General features: G+C 37.4%; 2 long non-coding RNA genes across 3 annotated transcripts; both read left to right on the top strand.

Moving 5' to 3' along the window:
* The first annotated feature begins 2,194 nt into the window (after positions 1-2,194).
* Positions 2,195-5,168, top strand: LOC122030290. The gene is made up of 3 exons (XR_006125379.1): positions 2,195-2,687; positions 2,772-2,916; positions 5,016-5,168. It is a non-coding gene; the product is annotated as an uncharacterized LOC122030290 (long non-coding RNA).
* Positions 5,169-5,356: 188 nt separating this feature from the next.
* On the top strand, positions 5,357-13,902 carry LOC122030047. 2 transcript variants are annotated; one of them, XR_006125294.1, is made up of 3 exons: positions 5,357-5,861; positions 13,418-13,554; positions 13,706-13,902. It is a non-coding gene; the product is annotated as an uncharacterized LOC122030047 (long non-coding RNA). The 2 variants fall into 2 exon arrangements; XR_006125293.1 differs by having other exon boundaries at positions 5,357-5,866.
* Positions 13,903-14,357: the final 455 nt, after the last annotated feature.

Genomic DNA, 14,357 nt, shown 5'->3' with positions numbered 1-14,357 from the left:
TGGATTTTCTTCTTTCTATGTGTCTGAAGAGCCAAATAGAGATATGGTCATATCATGCTACAGTTAAGTCAGTCGAACTTGCACTTTCTTTGATTACATTTAAAGGGAAGATTAGTGATACAAGGGTATTCTCTATAAGCCGTGTGGCCAAGAAGGTCAACAATTGGCAAGAATGGTAGGCAGGGTTAACAAGGGAAGACTCCTGACTCTAAGCTACCACCGACTTCCGACTCTCGACTACTGCTGACTCCCAACTCCCGGCTACCACCGACTCTTGACTCTCGGCTACTAGCAACTCTCGACATCTAGCTACCATTGACTTGGGGTATTCGTCAAACAAACTGTTATATAAAGAGAAGTATCACATAAACATCATGGAGAAAGCAACAGAAAAACATAAACATCCACTCCGAAAGAAATGGACAATAATGGCCCTTTAATTCGGAGAACGTAATAATGCTATGATTAAACTTGAAGAATGTGGTAACGCCTGAGGATAGCATAGAGGACATGATGAAGCCACCTCGCCACATGCCTTAACGCTAAGTTATAAGTGGATTTCCCTGTGCCCTTCGACCATCCGATCGGATGTTTAACTCTAGACTCTCAACCTTAGCGCTAAGTTATAAGTGGGTTCTCTTGTGCCCTTCGACCATCCAGCCAGAGGTTCAACTTTAAACTCTTGAGTTGTAGCACCGAGTCATAAATGGGGTCCCCCGTGCATTTATGGAAAGATTATGTGGCCACTTATTTGGCACGACTCAGCCGGTCACTCGGCATCACTCGGCCTCTTGCTCGGTATAATTCAGTTACCTATTCAGCACCACTCAACCGATTAGCCAGATAAGTCGATTAAGGCCGAAATGGTTGGTTTCTATCTATTTATTATTCACTTAGTCGATGTTTCATCAAGGTTCACCTCTGGCAAGGATACAAAGATAAGGTCATTCAAGTGTCACAAGCCAATGTCCGCATATGAATATTAAAACCAGGGCCAAACATATTAGTCGAGATGGTTCCTAACTTCAGTTAGTAGCAAGATGCGCATAAACATTTGGCATTGAAAAAATGTAAGAAATATTCACAGCAAAACAACATAAGTTTTTATAATGAGGAGGGGATAAGGCCCTGAAAAGTCCTTATGAGCCTTAATTAAAGTCTAAGAAGGCATCATTAGGGATGTCTTCCAAGATCTTCTAGCGGTTGATGAAATTCTTGGGGAGGTCCACAATGAGATGACCTGCTTCCCTGAGCTACTTTATGACACCTTCTACTATGAAGATGAACATCTTTGAATTTTGTCAGCCGAGCATGATATTAAATTCATGGGAATGGAGATAGCCCACTCTATGAACTTCAAGACGATTGGCTTCTCCTGCCTTATAGTTGGCCAACTTGGCCTTTAACGCCTCTAGCTCGACGTCCTTGCTATCTAGGGCTTGTTGTTTCTCCTTAATATGTAGCTCCTTCACAGTCAGTTCGGCTTCCTTGTCGATCAGTTCAGAAGCGTGGATGGTCTCAACTTCTTTTAACTTCTCAGCAAGTGCCATGGCCTTGGCATTCTTCTAGTCTAAATTGGATATGACCCTTATTTTACGGGTAGTCTCAGACTTAAGGAAGGACTTAATGATCTATATTTGTCTCTAGAGCTTCTCGACTTTGGCCGTCTGTGCGAGTCCTCTCTCCTTCTCCTCAGTGAAGATCCTCTCAACCCTAAGTAGCAATCCGCCGCGGACCTCTAGACCCTTCTTCAGATGAGTCATCTCTATGCGAAGTTGATTAGAGGTGGTAGAGGAAGTTTCCACCTCTGTTGAGTGGACACCCTGTGTCTGATAGACGTGACTCATCTCTGCCATCTTTTGTCATAGGACCAACCCCACCACCCAAAACTGAAGAAAAGAGAAGGTTAAAACAAAGTAAAAAGAGAAAGGGAAAATTACTAATAGTAAAAGCTCACCCCAATGACATCCTGGGAGAAGTTGTAAAATATCAAAAATGGGCGAATCACCATAACGAAATTTTTCAGAATTTTTGAAAATTTTTTAGGAATTTTCCGGAGCTCGTATGACGAGTTAATAGAGATAGAAACTGGGTCATGCGAAAGCCTGTTTAGGCTACCCCACTGAGCGAGGAAAAGCTTTATTTCTTTTTCCTATTTCCTTTTTCTTATTTTTCTTCTCCCCCGTGCCCTCACCCGAGCCTTGCTCGCGCCCCTCTTCTTCCCCCGCCGAACTCATCTGCCCTAACCACTCCTTCCTCAACCGCTGCCGCCGCGGCGGTTTCTCCTCCCCGGGCATACAAAATCCTCGGCCAACGGCTTCGCCTCTTCCTTCACCTTCCTGATTTCCTCTTCTTCCACCCGAGCAATCACCTTTTTCCATCGCGTCGCTCCGCCGTCGTCGCCGCACGGAGCAGCACCGACGCCACTGCCACTGCCCTCTCCGACCATTGTTTTGTCTTCCCCGACAGCCGCTTCTCCCCGACGGTGCCGCAACACACAGACGCCTTCTCTGTTTGTCTTCGCTGTTGAGATCGAGAACACACTGACGTCGTTCCTCCTCAGCCCTAGCACCGGTTCACTAGCCGTCCAGTGGCAAGATTTTTCTCCTCTCGCTCTACTGCCTGCACACTTTTCTTCACTGTGGTTCCGTTTTTGTTGTTACCGTGCCCTAGCTATGATCGAAGAGGTAAGGGAAATTATATTTTTGTTGCTGAATTGTAGTAGTGGAAAGATTTCTTGGTTGGTTTCTTGATCTCTTTGATCTGTATAGTGAAACGCAAGGTACTTCTTGGTTTCCAGCGGCTACCCTATTTTGGCAGCCACTCGTTGCAGCAGCCGGCAACCCCTTATTCCGACAGCAACTCCCACCAGCAGCTTCCATTATTCCAGCAACTAGAACAAGGCTGTGATTTGATGTAAGGCATAAGGATTTGATATATGTGTTGAATTAGGGCTAAATTGGGTAAGATGCTATGATTGATTATGCTTATTGCAAGTCCTAATCCGACTGGATTAGTTAGAATCGATTGGGGAGTTAGATGATCCAATTAGGGTTTATAGATGAATTGAATCTCTGTAATTTAGCTGAATTTTGTAGTGAGATTTGATACAAAACAGGAACACATATTGAGTGGACAGAATTTGTATGTCTTCACTAAACAGCTGCTGTACTAATCTTGTAACTTATGTTCTGATCAAAAATGGGATTGAATTCAAGTTTTTACTGATTGAATGCTAAATGAGGGGCATTGTCAAGTACAACTATTCTATCCTTAAGCTAGAATGACTTGGAATTCCAAATCTTGATACACTATGCTGAATTCGTTGACGTTGCAGAAATATGCAGGAAATATGTTCCTATAGTTAACGCATCTAATTGTTGAGTAATTGTTAGGTTTTATTGCTCGAGACTAGCAAAGCTTTAAGTGTGGGGGAGGTAAGGTATGGTCCAAGTTGTCTCATTGATTGAAGGCACAAGTAGAGAACAAGAAAGTTTATATTGACACCATATCAGTTGATGAAATGCTGAAATGTTGAGTGGAATTAGAAATGTAGAATTTTATATTAAAGGTGTGTTTAAATCCAGAGGGAAAAGCAGTGATGTTCTTGCATTGTTTGAAACAAATGTTGTTGCATTTTCTCCATGCTGTTGCAAATTTATTTGATAGAATTTTGAAGAATCAAAGTGCTGAAATTGGAAAATGCAGTGCAGTGAAGGTTCAGTTTGCATTTGTAAGTGCAGTTTTTGTGCCGGAATTTTGAAAGGCTAAGAATTGAAGCTAAGTAAATGAATATTACTGGAATTGGGAAGGAATGAAATGTTTCTCAAGGGTTAGTTTTTAGGGATGTAATCTTAGAAAAATTCTGAATATGAAAAGAAGAATAACCTTGCTAAGCTGAATTGAATTCTTAGAGTTACATTCATTGGAATTAAAGGAATGAGAATGAAATTGTTGATTGATGTTTATGCAATTGGAAGGAAGTAGTTAAGTAAGTTACAAGCTGCAAAGATTATCATATCAATCTTGGAATCTGCAAAGCTATATGCAGGAATGTTGATAGAATTGAAGCTGCAGTGTAAGAAAATTCTGAATTGAAGCTGTTTTGTGTGCCAGGAATTCAAAAGGGCTGAGAACGGGAAGGAAGTTAAGAAGATATACTTCAACTGAGAGTGAATGGATGTCTTTCTATGATTGAATCTAGGGGAGTAAGCTCAGATAGTTAGATTAAAAACAGCACATCTAACATTGAGTTTTTTGAAGTTGGAAGTGGTGGCCGGAATTCATTTATATAGCATTCTTTGTATCCATGTCTTCCACTTAAGCTAAATCTTTCTTGCTTATCTTTTCTTTGAGCAAATTTTTTTTTCTTTTCTTATCTTTTCTTGCAACTAATGCTTTGATGTGCACTTAATTCATATTCTTACATTTTCTTGTCCATGATTAACCTTTATATCGTGATTTGTATCCATGATCATGGTAGAGAGTAGAAGATAAGCAAGCATATGGTAGTTCAAGAAGCACAAGTAGCATGAGTGCCCTCCATTTTTGTGATTACATGTAAAATAGGATGAGGGCCACAAAAACTCTTATCTTGTGAGGTTTTTAGTGTGAATCAATTTCAATTTATTCATGATAGATGGAAATTATTATGTGGCTAACCAAGAGTAAAGTTTTAAGTCCATGAATGCTTGAGATTTTGGAATGTGATAATCTTAGATGATTTACTTTCTTTATTTTCTAATCATGTTTAGGAATTTGTTTAGGGGTGCCATTTAAGTAGGATTTTAGTTTTCTTGACTTGAACGGGACGTTCAAGACTAAGTGTGGGGGATTTGATAACCATGATTTTACTGTATTATTTTGATTCATTTATGCATGGTTTTGATGTTGGTTTCATAGTTTAAATCATGGTTACATTACATTTTTGTGCATTGCATAGATTTTGGATTTAATTGCAAATCATATTATTTTTGGTGTTATTTGATGCTAATATTTAACTCTTATTTTGTAAGCATCAAAGGATCTATTTGGACTGAAATTGGGCTCGGATCTTAATTTAAACGAGAAGATCGAGCTTTGGGTTGATTTGGGGCCGTTCATCAAGAATAGGAGAGATCTGGATCATCCGTTGAAGATCTGGCCGATCCAACTTAATGGGGAGCAGATCTGAGCCATTTATGAAGATCCAGAAGTTTTGATCCAGATCTGAGTTCATTCAGCCATTGATCCAGCCGAATAAATTTGGACCGTTCATTTAAGACTGGGCGGATCTGGGCCATCCAGTGATGATCTGATCGATCCGACCTACAGGAGAGTAGATCCAGACCCTAGATCAACATCAGCACCTTCGGATCATATTTTAGGCAAACTTTCACCGTTGATTTAGCTCTGAATCAATCTCAGCCGTCGGTTCAAATCTGAGATCTGTTTAAATGAGAAGCTACAGTGTTCCAGCTTCTTCGTCGATTCCTCCGCCCTCAGCTCCACGTCCCGGCGTTTTCTTCAGGATTTCGGCCCCATCCTCTTCCAGATCTACTTTTCAGTGAGCTTCATTGGCGTTGGAGTTTCTATCCATTGGCTTCCAAGTTTCGATCATCTGCTCGCGCCGGCGACTTTCTCTCCGGAGCACAGATCTGTTCGTGTGCTTTCTCTGTTTCAGCCATCATCGGAGGGATTCTTTGGTGATAGTGGCTCGCCCTCCATCAGAGAGCATCGATCCAGAGAATGCAGATTTCAGATCTGCAGAATTTCGATGCTTGCAGTTCATTTCTTCATCAGCTTTTCCAGGAAGTTTTTCTCTGGTGCTGCAGGAGATTGAACTAAATTCAGCGGTTGAGAGCTCTTTCGTCAAGTCCGAAGTGAGGTTTCATCAAGGATCCTTGTGTGACGGCAAGGAGAGGCTTGTTAAAAGAGTAGATTTGATTAGAGATGCTTTAGATTTTGATTATGCAGTTTATTGTTTCTGCATTTTAGTTTTCTTAAGATTTCATTGTCGAATTTCTTGTTTCATGAAATCTGAACTGATAGTTATAGATTTATTCCTTTAGATCTCATTTCTGCAATTAAATTCTGTTCCTCTCGTTTCTCTAGCTGAGAATCTTTATTTTTGTTTTTGCAACTTTCCTTCCTGCAAATTCCAGATTCGTATCAAGTTTCTGCATATGTTATTTCTGCAATTTTAATTCTGTCATAGTCCTTTTAGCTTCTTAGTCATAGATTATGTTATTTTTCCTTAGTTAGGATTTGATTACTGCTCAAGATCAGATTTGTTAGTTGCATTTTAATTCGCAATCTAGGATGTGAAGCAAAGCTGATCATTCCCATTTTATCAGAAGAAAACCTCAAAAGGAGAATAATGCTAGTCTAATTTCAATCATTCTACTATTAGTTTCCTTGTGAGATTCGACTTGGGACTCCATATTACACGAGATTTACTAAAGTTAATTGAGTCCTTAACTCTTATTAATTTGATGTGCCACGTGACATGAAAATGGTAAACACCAAAACCGAGCTCGTCTTATGCACTGTAGCTTCTCGCTATTTAAACAACTCCCTCTCTGATCGAACGGCTGAGAAACTTCTGAGCTAAATCAACGGTGAAAGTTTGCCCAAAATATGATCTGAAGGTACTGATGTTAATCTAGGGTCTGGATCTATTCTCCTGTAGGTCGGATCGATCAGATCATCACTGGATGGTCCAGATCCACCCAGTCTTCAATGAACGGTCCAAATTAATCCGGCTGGGTCAATGGCTGGATGAATTCAGATCTGGATCAAAACTTCTGGATCTTCATAAATGGCTCAGATCTACTCCCCATTAAGTTGGATCGGCCAGATCTTCAACGGATGGTCCAGATCTGTCCTATTCTTAATGAACGGCCCAAAATGACCCAAAGCTTGATCTTCTTGTTTGAACTCCGATTTGAGCCCAATTTCAGTCCAAATAGATCCAAATCCAAGATCCTTTGATGCCTACAAAATAAGAATTAAATATTAGCACCAAATAACACCAAAAATAAGATAATTTGCAATTATGTCCAAAAATACACACAATGTACAAAATGTGATGTAACCATGATTTAAACTATGAAATCAATATCAAACCATGCATATATGAATCAAAATAATGCAATGAAAATCATGGTTATCAAATCCCCCACACTTAGTCTTGAACGTCCCGTGAAAGTCAAGAAAAATTAAAAATCCTACTTAAATGGCACCCCCTAAACAAATTCCTAAACATGATTAGAGAATAAAGAAAGTAAACCATCTAAGATTATCACATTCCAAAATCTCAAGCATTCATGGACTTAAAACTTTACTCTTGGTTAAAAACATAATAATTTCCATCTATCATGAATAAATTGAAATTGATTTCACACTAAAAACCTCACAAGATAAATTTTTTGTGGCTCTCATCCTATTTAACATGTAATCACAAAAATTGAGTGGAGGGCACTCATGCTACTTGTGCTTCTTACACTACCATATGCTTGCTTATCTTCTACTCTCTACCATGATCATAGATACAAATCACGATATAAAGGTTAATCATGGACAAGAAAAATGTAAGAATATGAATTAAGTGCACATCAAAGCATTAGTTGCAAGAAAAGATAAGAAAAGGAAGAATTAGCTCAAAGAAAAGACTAAAAAGAAAGTATGAATTTTAGTGGAAGGCATGGATACAAAGAATACTATATAAATGAAACTTGGCCATACTTCCCTCTTTCTCTTCTTTTCCTTACTTGACTGATTTTTTTTTCTGAAATATCTGAGCTCTGCTTTCATTGTATGCGAACCTAGGAAGCCATGTCATTAACTCTCTGTTAGAGTATAGCATCTTCACTTCATTTCAATGCCTGCAAATTCTATCTTAACAATTCTATTTCCATTTTTATTGCAGAACCTTGTTCAGTCCATAAACACCATTCCTTGGTTCCCCCACACTTAAATTTTGGTCCGTCTCGGACAATAGAACACCTCATGTATTCCCTTGCTGTGTCTAGTGTTTTGGCACCAATTTCTTGAAGCTCCAAATTACTTGATACCATAAAATAATTCAGGACATCAGAATTTCAATTCCTTAGCTCAAGATTTTTAAATTCTGCAGACTACAAAATTCCACCAGATTGTACAAAATTCTGCAGATTAGTTTGGCACACAGAATTTCAGAATTCTCTAAAAACTTCTAATATAGCTTCTGTTGTGAAATTCTCATCATTTTTTTCATTCCATTCCTATAGTTTTTGACCACAACCCCTTGATTTTACTTTCTTCTTAAAATGCTTGAAGATTGGAGTGCTATCATTCTGGTGCAGAAGTTTCAGAATTGAAACCAGCTACTGTAATCCCAATTTCATAAATTAGAACTTGAAGGAATTTTAGCTTGAATCATGTGGAGCCAAGTTTAATAAAGAATCTCATTTAGCACTGAATTAATAGGAAGTTGAATTCCAACTTTGGCTGTTCAGAATCAATTCTGAACTCTTTTCATCTTATCATTTCTGCAATTCTGCTGCACAAATTAAGCTAGCTCTATAAAAGTTCACCATAATATCAATTTCCAGAATTCAATTCTGTCTAAACTTGCTTCATCTTGAGCTCATCACTGATTCAAGGTTGCTGTCTATTTCTGGCACACAAACACTTATCTACAATTCACCTTGAACTCCTCAACCTATTCTTGAACTCCCAGACTTTTATTCCAACTTGATTCATCACATTGACCATGAACCCATCATCATTTTGCTTATCAATTTCTGAACACAGTCTCAATCCAGCAGCTTCTTAAAATTACTGAACTAGCATACACTTCTTGGATTAAATTTCAGAATCTTGTTTGAATAATTCAGAATCAATTTCCTGAATTCTAGTCTAATGCCCAACAGCAAAAGCATATTTTCTTGGACTTAGGTTTCATACTCCATTTTTAGTCTCCAGATCAAAGAATTTCTGCACTTCCATATTCCTTAGATCAGTTCCAGAAATCAGCACATCTCCATTTCTGATTAACCCTTCAGACAGATGGTAAGTTGCTGTAAAGAATTCAGCCTCTCCAGCAGATTCAAACCAGTAGATTTAAGAATTTCAGAAAACAAAAATCAATACAATCAAAATTATAGAAGACTTGGAAATGAATAAACTCTATTTGTTGCTTAAAAATAAATGATCTTCACTTAGCTCTCACTGATTTGAGTACGGAAGTTGGAAATCTAAATTTCAGAACATCAATTCACTCTAAAATCTGACCAATAAAATAGTGCTTTACACATGAGAATCAATTCCTAACTCAGTCATCAGATTCCAGTTTTCTCATATTTCCTTCATTATTTCGAGTATTGTATCAAGTGGTTGCTATTATCTTTAACTCTCCTTCTAAACACTTATGAATCCCTCTGAAATGCTTCTTAAATTGAATGGCAATCAGCTTTTTTTTCAGGTTCTCAAAAACAGATACATGTTTCAGCATTCAGCAGTTACAGTTTTCCAGCTTGTGTCACTGTTCTGTATCAAATTCTCACTCTAAAATTCAACCAAACTATGGAGATGCAAGATCTTCATTTATCAACACTCTACACACAGCTATCATCCAGATTTCCAGTGAACAAATAGCTTTTAACTCCAAATATCATAGCAAAAACAGAATCTCTGATTTCCTACACAGTTTCTGAATTTGTATCAACTCACCATCATCTAGACTCCAAAAATTCCAATTTCTTTACATCTGGCCTCTTAAGATCCCTATCAAATCATCCTCCAAAGATTTCAAGATTTTAACAATTCTAACTTGTCATAATTCATTTTCCAGAATTCGTACAGAACCTACCTAGAAATCTGCAGATTCCTACAATTACAGTTTCAGAATTTTAATGTCATTATAAGATATCTTAATGACATATATCAATAGCACTTTACATCCCAAATAATATCTAGAATCACATTTCAATCAGCTGCCTTCAGAATTCCGCAGGGTTCAGCAAAACACTTCTTCTGCACTGCCCAGAATCAACACTTATTATCTGAAATATTCAACAGAAAAGCTGAATTATAAGATTCAAATGTACCGAATCTAATTTGTTTCCAAAGCTTATGATACAATCCTTTATATTGATATAATCTTGAATGCTTATTGAATACAATTCATCTTCTATAACTCAGTTTCCAGCAAAACAGCACCCTCTAAAACATCACTGTGCAGTTTCATTTCAGCCTCTGATTTCACTCAAGGATTAAAGCCTTGAAACTCCAATCTCAATGGATCATCTCAATTATTCTCCACAAATGAAGGCTTTACTTCAATCTATTTCCAATTTGGAAATTTAGCTAAAACAAAACCACAGAAATCCCCATGCTATTCAGTTGTAGATTTCTAAGTTCCAGAATTCTGTTTCACTCACACTTAGCTCAAATTTTGCTGATAAATCTCTATGAACTATGACATTCAATTACTTACTAACAATTAGCTTGAATTCAATTTATTTGGCTAAAAATTTAACTCCAAAATTGGCACAGAAAACTGCCCAATGAACAGAATGCAACAACTTTATTGAGTTTCCTGCAACTTCAGATTTTCAGAATTAAAGCCTTCCTTCCTCACTGTTTCTTCTCTTCAAATTCAATAATACCATCTTCAAGTGCTTCATAAATGGTATGGTGTCCACCAATTAAATTGAAAATTCTGCTCTTCCATAACAGATTTCCAGCCATTACACTCATCATATTCAAATAGCTCCCAATTTCCATTTAAGCCTCTTGATACTTCCAAAATTCATTTGAATCTGTAAGTGTAAGAGAATCACTGTTCTTTCCTTGCTAATTGAGAGCTGAACATAAAAGGTTGATACAACTTGATACAATTCTAAAGCTGCACTTGTTCCTTATCACAGTCATTTGAAGGCTATAGCACAGCACCATAGGTAGCAACATCATCAAAATATTCGAATTCTAGCATATCTGAACCTTCTTGAACATATTTCTTCAAATTGTTTGAGTTAAAGTTGCAGAAATTACACAATTCTTAGTAACCAAGAGCTCGAGTCAGCAACTCCAATACTGAACATCCATAAAGCACATAACAGAAACTTCCAAGTTAACCAATTCAAATTACTTGGAATCCGCAGATTTCACAAGCTACAACCAATTTAGTACAGTCAAGTTCTGAAATTCTGTAAACTTCAACCCATAGAATTGTACTAATGCAAACTCTACAGCCTTTAACATTTAACTCTAGTACATCCTTTAAAAATTCCATCCTTGTCTTGAATTTAATTTTCAGCCATTAACAAGTGCATCCAAACATTCAAAACCACTTCACATTTCCCCCACACTTGAATCCTTGTCCTCTTGGCCTAATAATTCATCATATAACAAACAAAGTACCCACATCCAAAAGATTAAGAAATGAGAGGAAATGAAATGATATGATGATAAACAAGTAGATAAGCAAGATATTGTGTGGAAGAATATTAAAGCAAATTGATTTACCCTTCACTAATATGATTCAATCCATTGAATTATAGTTTTGAAAGAATCAAAGCAAGTTCTAGAGTGCAATAACACAAGTGCATCACTCAATTAAGGCTTATCCTCACTAGGCATGAAAATGTATCAATCCAATTAACCAATCAAGTGTCCATCATTAAGTAGAAACCTTAAGAAAATTAAAAGTCCATAATTGACATTAAGCTCCAAAATAGATTTTCAAATCTAGCTCACATTCTCTACTTCTAACATGCTATAGAAAACTTGTCAAGGGGGTACCATTTTTATTCCAAATTCAAACTTATTCTATAGGAAAATTATAACAGTAAAGAATTTATTCCCATATACTAAACTTATTATTTGAAAACAAAGAATTTATTAAGCAACTAAGCAAGCTAAAAGAAACGAACTAAAAACTAGGTTGTGAAAGCAAAGACTTATTATTTGTGAAAGCAAAAATAAAAGCTAAGTTGGAACGAACTCCCCTTTGATTTTGGTGAATTGCATCATTATTGTCCACCTTGTCCACTCTGCATCATTTCCTCCCCCGAAGGAATTTATTAAGTTGGTTGTTATACACTTTGAAGGGTTGACCAGTAGACACCTCCTGCATCTCAATAACACCATTAGAAAAAATATTGCTAACACAAAAAGAGTTCAATGGGTTAGTCAGTTCCTTTGGTTGTCTCACTGGCTCCACAACTTCCTCTGAAATGTCCTTTGAAATTTCCTGTGATTCAATTTCTAGTTCTGATGAAGGTGCAATAATTGGTAGTGATTCTTGGGTGCTTGGCTCCATAGCACAAGTCCCTACACTATCTTCACTTACATCCAATTTAGGTGATTCTTGGGGTAATGCTTCCATGCAATCCCCTACACTTATAGATTCATCCACAGTAGTTTGACCACAATCAGATCTTACCTCAACTATTTCCCTGTTATCAATACAACCTCCAGAATGTTTAGATTCACAACCCAATACATTAGAGTCTGGAACAATTTCATCATAATCCGCATTAATAAAATTCATAGTATCCAGCCATTCGGATTTATAAACACTGAAAATAGAATGGTTCTTCTTTTGTTGCATCGTATCAAAAATGCTGAATTGAACAACTACATCAGCAATCTCCATAGATAAAGTTCCAGCATGTACATCAATCTTAGTTCTGGCAGTCTTAAGGAACGGTCTTCCCAAAATAATTGGAGCTCTATTCATTAATACATCGCCTTCCATATCCAAAATGTAGAAATCAATTGGAAAAATAAGGTCACTCACTTTAACCAAAACATTCTCAATCACTCCAGTTGGATGAGCCTGACTATGGTTGGCTAACTGAATAACAACTCCCGTAGGTTGTAGAGGACCAATACCCAATGATAGAAAAACTGATTTCGGCATTACATTAATAGAAGCTCCTAAATCCAGTATAGCATCCTCAAATACATAATTTCCAATAGTACATGGCACGGTGAAAACTCCTGGATCATCACACTTCTGAGGAATAGGTCGAATAAGAGCAGAAACATTTTTTCGCATGCTAACTAATTCATTTCCCTTTAATTTCTTCTTATGCACACATACATCCTTGAGAAATTTTGCATATTTCGGAACTTGCTCTATCATGGTTAACAAGGGCACATTCACCTCCACTTTGCTAAACAAATTAACAAGTTCTTGAAATTCCCTAGCTTTCTCTTCCTCAACATGTTTCTTTTGCTGGATTCTTCTTTGAGGAAAAGGTAAAGGAGCAGAAATCTCAGTACCTTGCTGTTGTGATTCTTTCTCTACATTTTGAGCTGAAATTGGAGCTGATTGCGATTCATTTTGTTCTGCTGAACCAAAATCTGTTGAAATCTGTTCTGCTGTATTTCTTCCACTGTTATGTACTGGTTGAGTGGATTCTGAATTCAAATTTCTTGGTGCAAGATCTGGTGAATGTGAGTCCGAAGCTGGTGCAACATAATCTGATCCAATTGGAATATTCTTCATGGGTTCAGTTATAGTCCTTCCACTTCGAAGAGTCAACGAACTCACATTCTTTGGGTTTGGCATTGTTTGAGAAGGTAGTTTGCTTGAACCTTGAGCTTGCATTTGATTTAAGTTCGTTGCTAGTTGGCTAATCTGTCTTTCAAGATTTTGCAAAGCTGAATCTGTCCTTTGTTGATGTTGCTGCTGCTGTAAAAATAATTGTTGCTGTTGCAAAATTTGTTGCAGCAATTCATCCATCTTCTGTTGTGAATCGGAATTAGAAGAATTATTAGAACTTCCTTGAGTCAAACTTAACCTTAAAGGTGCTGGAAGTGCATTCTGGATTGCATTTTGCCCCTGCTGAACTCCCTGATTTTGGAATTGTCATTGCTGATTTTGATTTGGAAACTGCTGAAAAGGCTGAAATTGCTGCTGGAATTGATTTGCAGGTTGCTGAAAATTCTGATTCTGCTGCTGGAATTGATTTGCAGGCTGGTAAGAATGCTGGAAATTCTGATTCAAAGTTGGTTGCTGATAAAATGAATTGCTATACTTGAAATTGGGATGATCTCTCCAACCAGGATTATAAGTAGAAGAATGGGGGTCATATTTTTGAGGAAATTGAGCTCTAGAAAATGCTGCTACTGACTCATCTTGATGAAGATTTGGGCACAATTCTGAATTGTGGTCTTGGCTTGAACAAATGCCACAAACTCCCTTCGATTGATATGGAAAATGTGTACTTGGCAACATGGAAGCTTGATTAGCATTATTCAGTGCCAATTGCTTTACCAAAGATGTTAACTCCAATAATGAGCTTCTTATCTCCTTCTGTTCATTGGAAACCATTTGAACCTCTCCAACCCCTCTTGCTGTCAAAGCTCTACTTCCAAATTGT

Source organism: Zingiber officinale, chromosome 10B, assembly GCF_018446385.1.
Source record: "Zingiber officinale cultivar Zhangliang chromosome 10B, Zo_v1.1, whole genome shotgun sequence".
NCBI lineage: Eukaryota > Viridiplantae > Streptophyta > Magnoliopsida > Zingiberales > Zingiberaceae > Zingiber > Zingiber officinale.
Note: the sequence above shows the minus strand (reverse complement) of the source record. Positions and strands in the feature narration are given on the sequence as shown.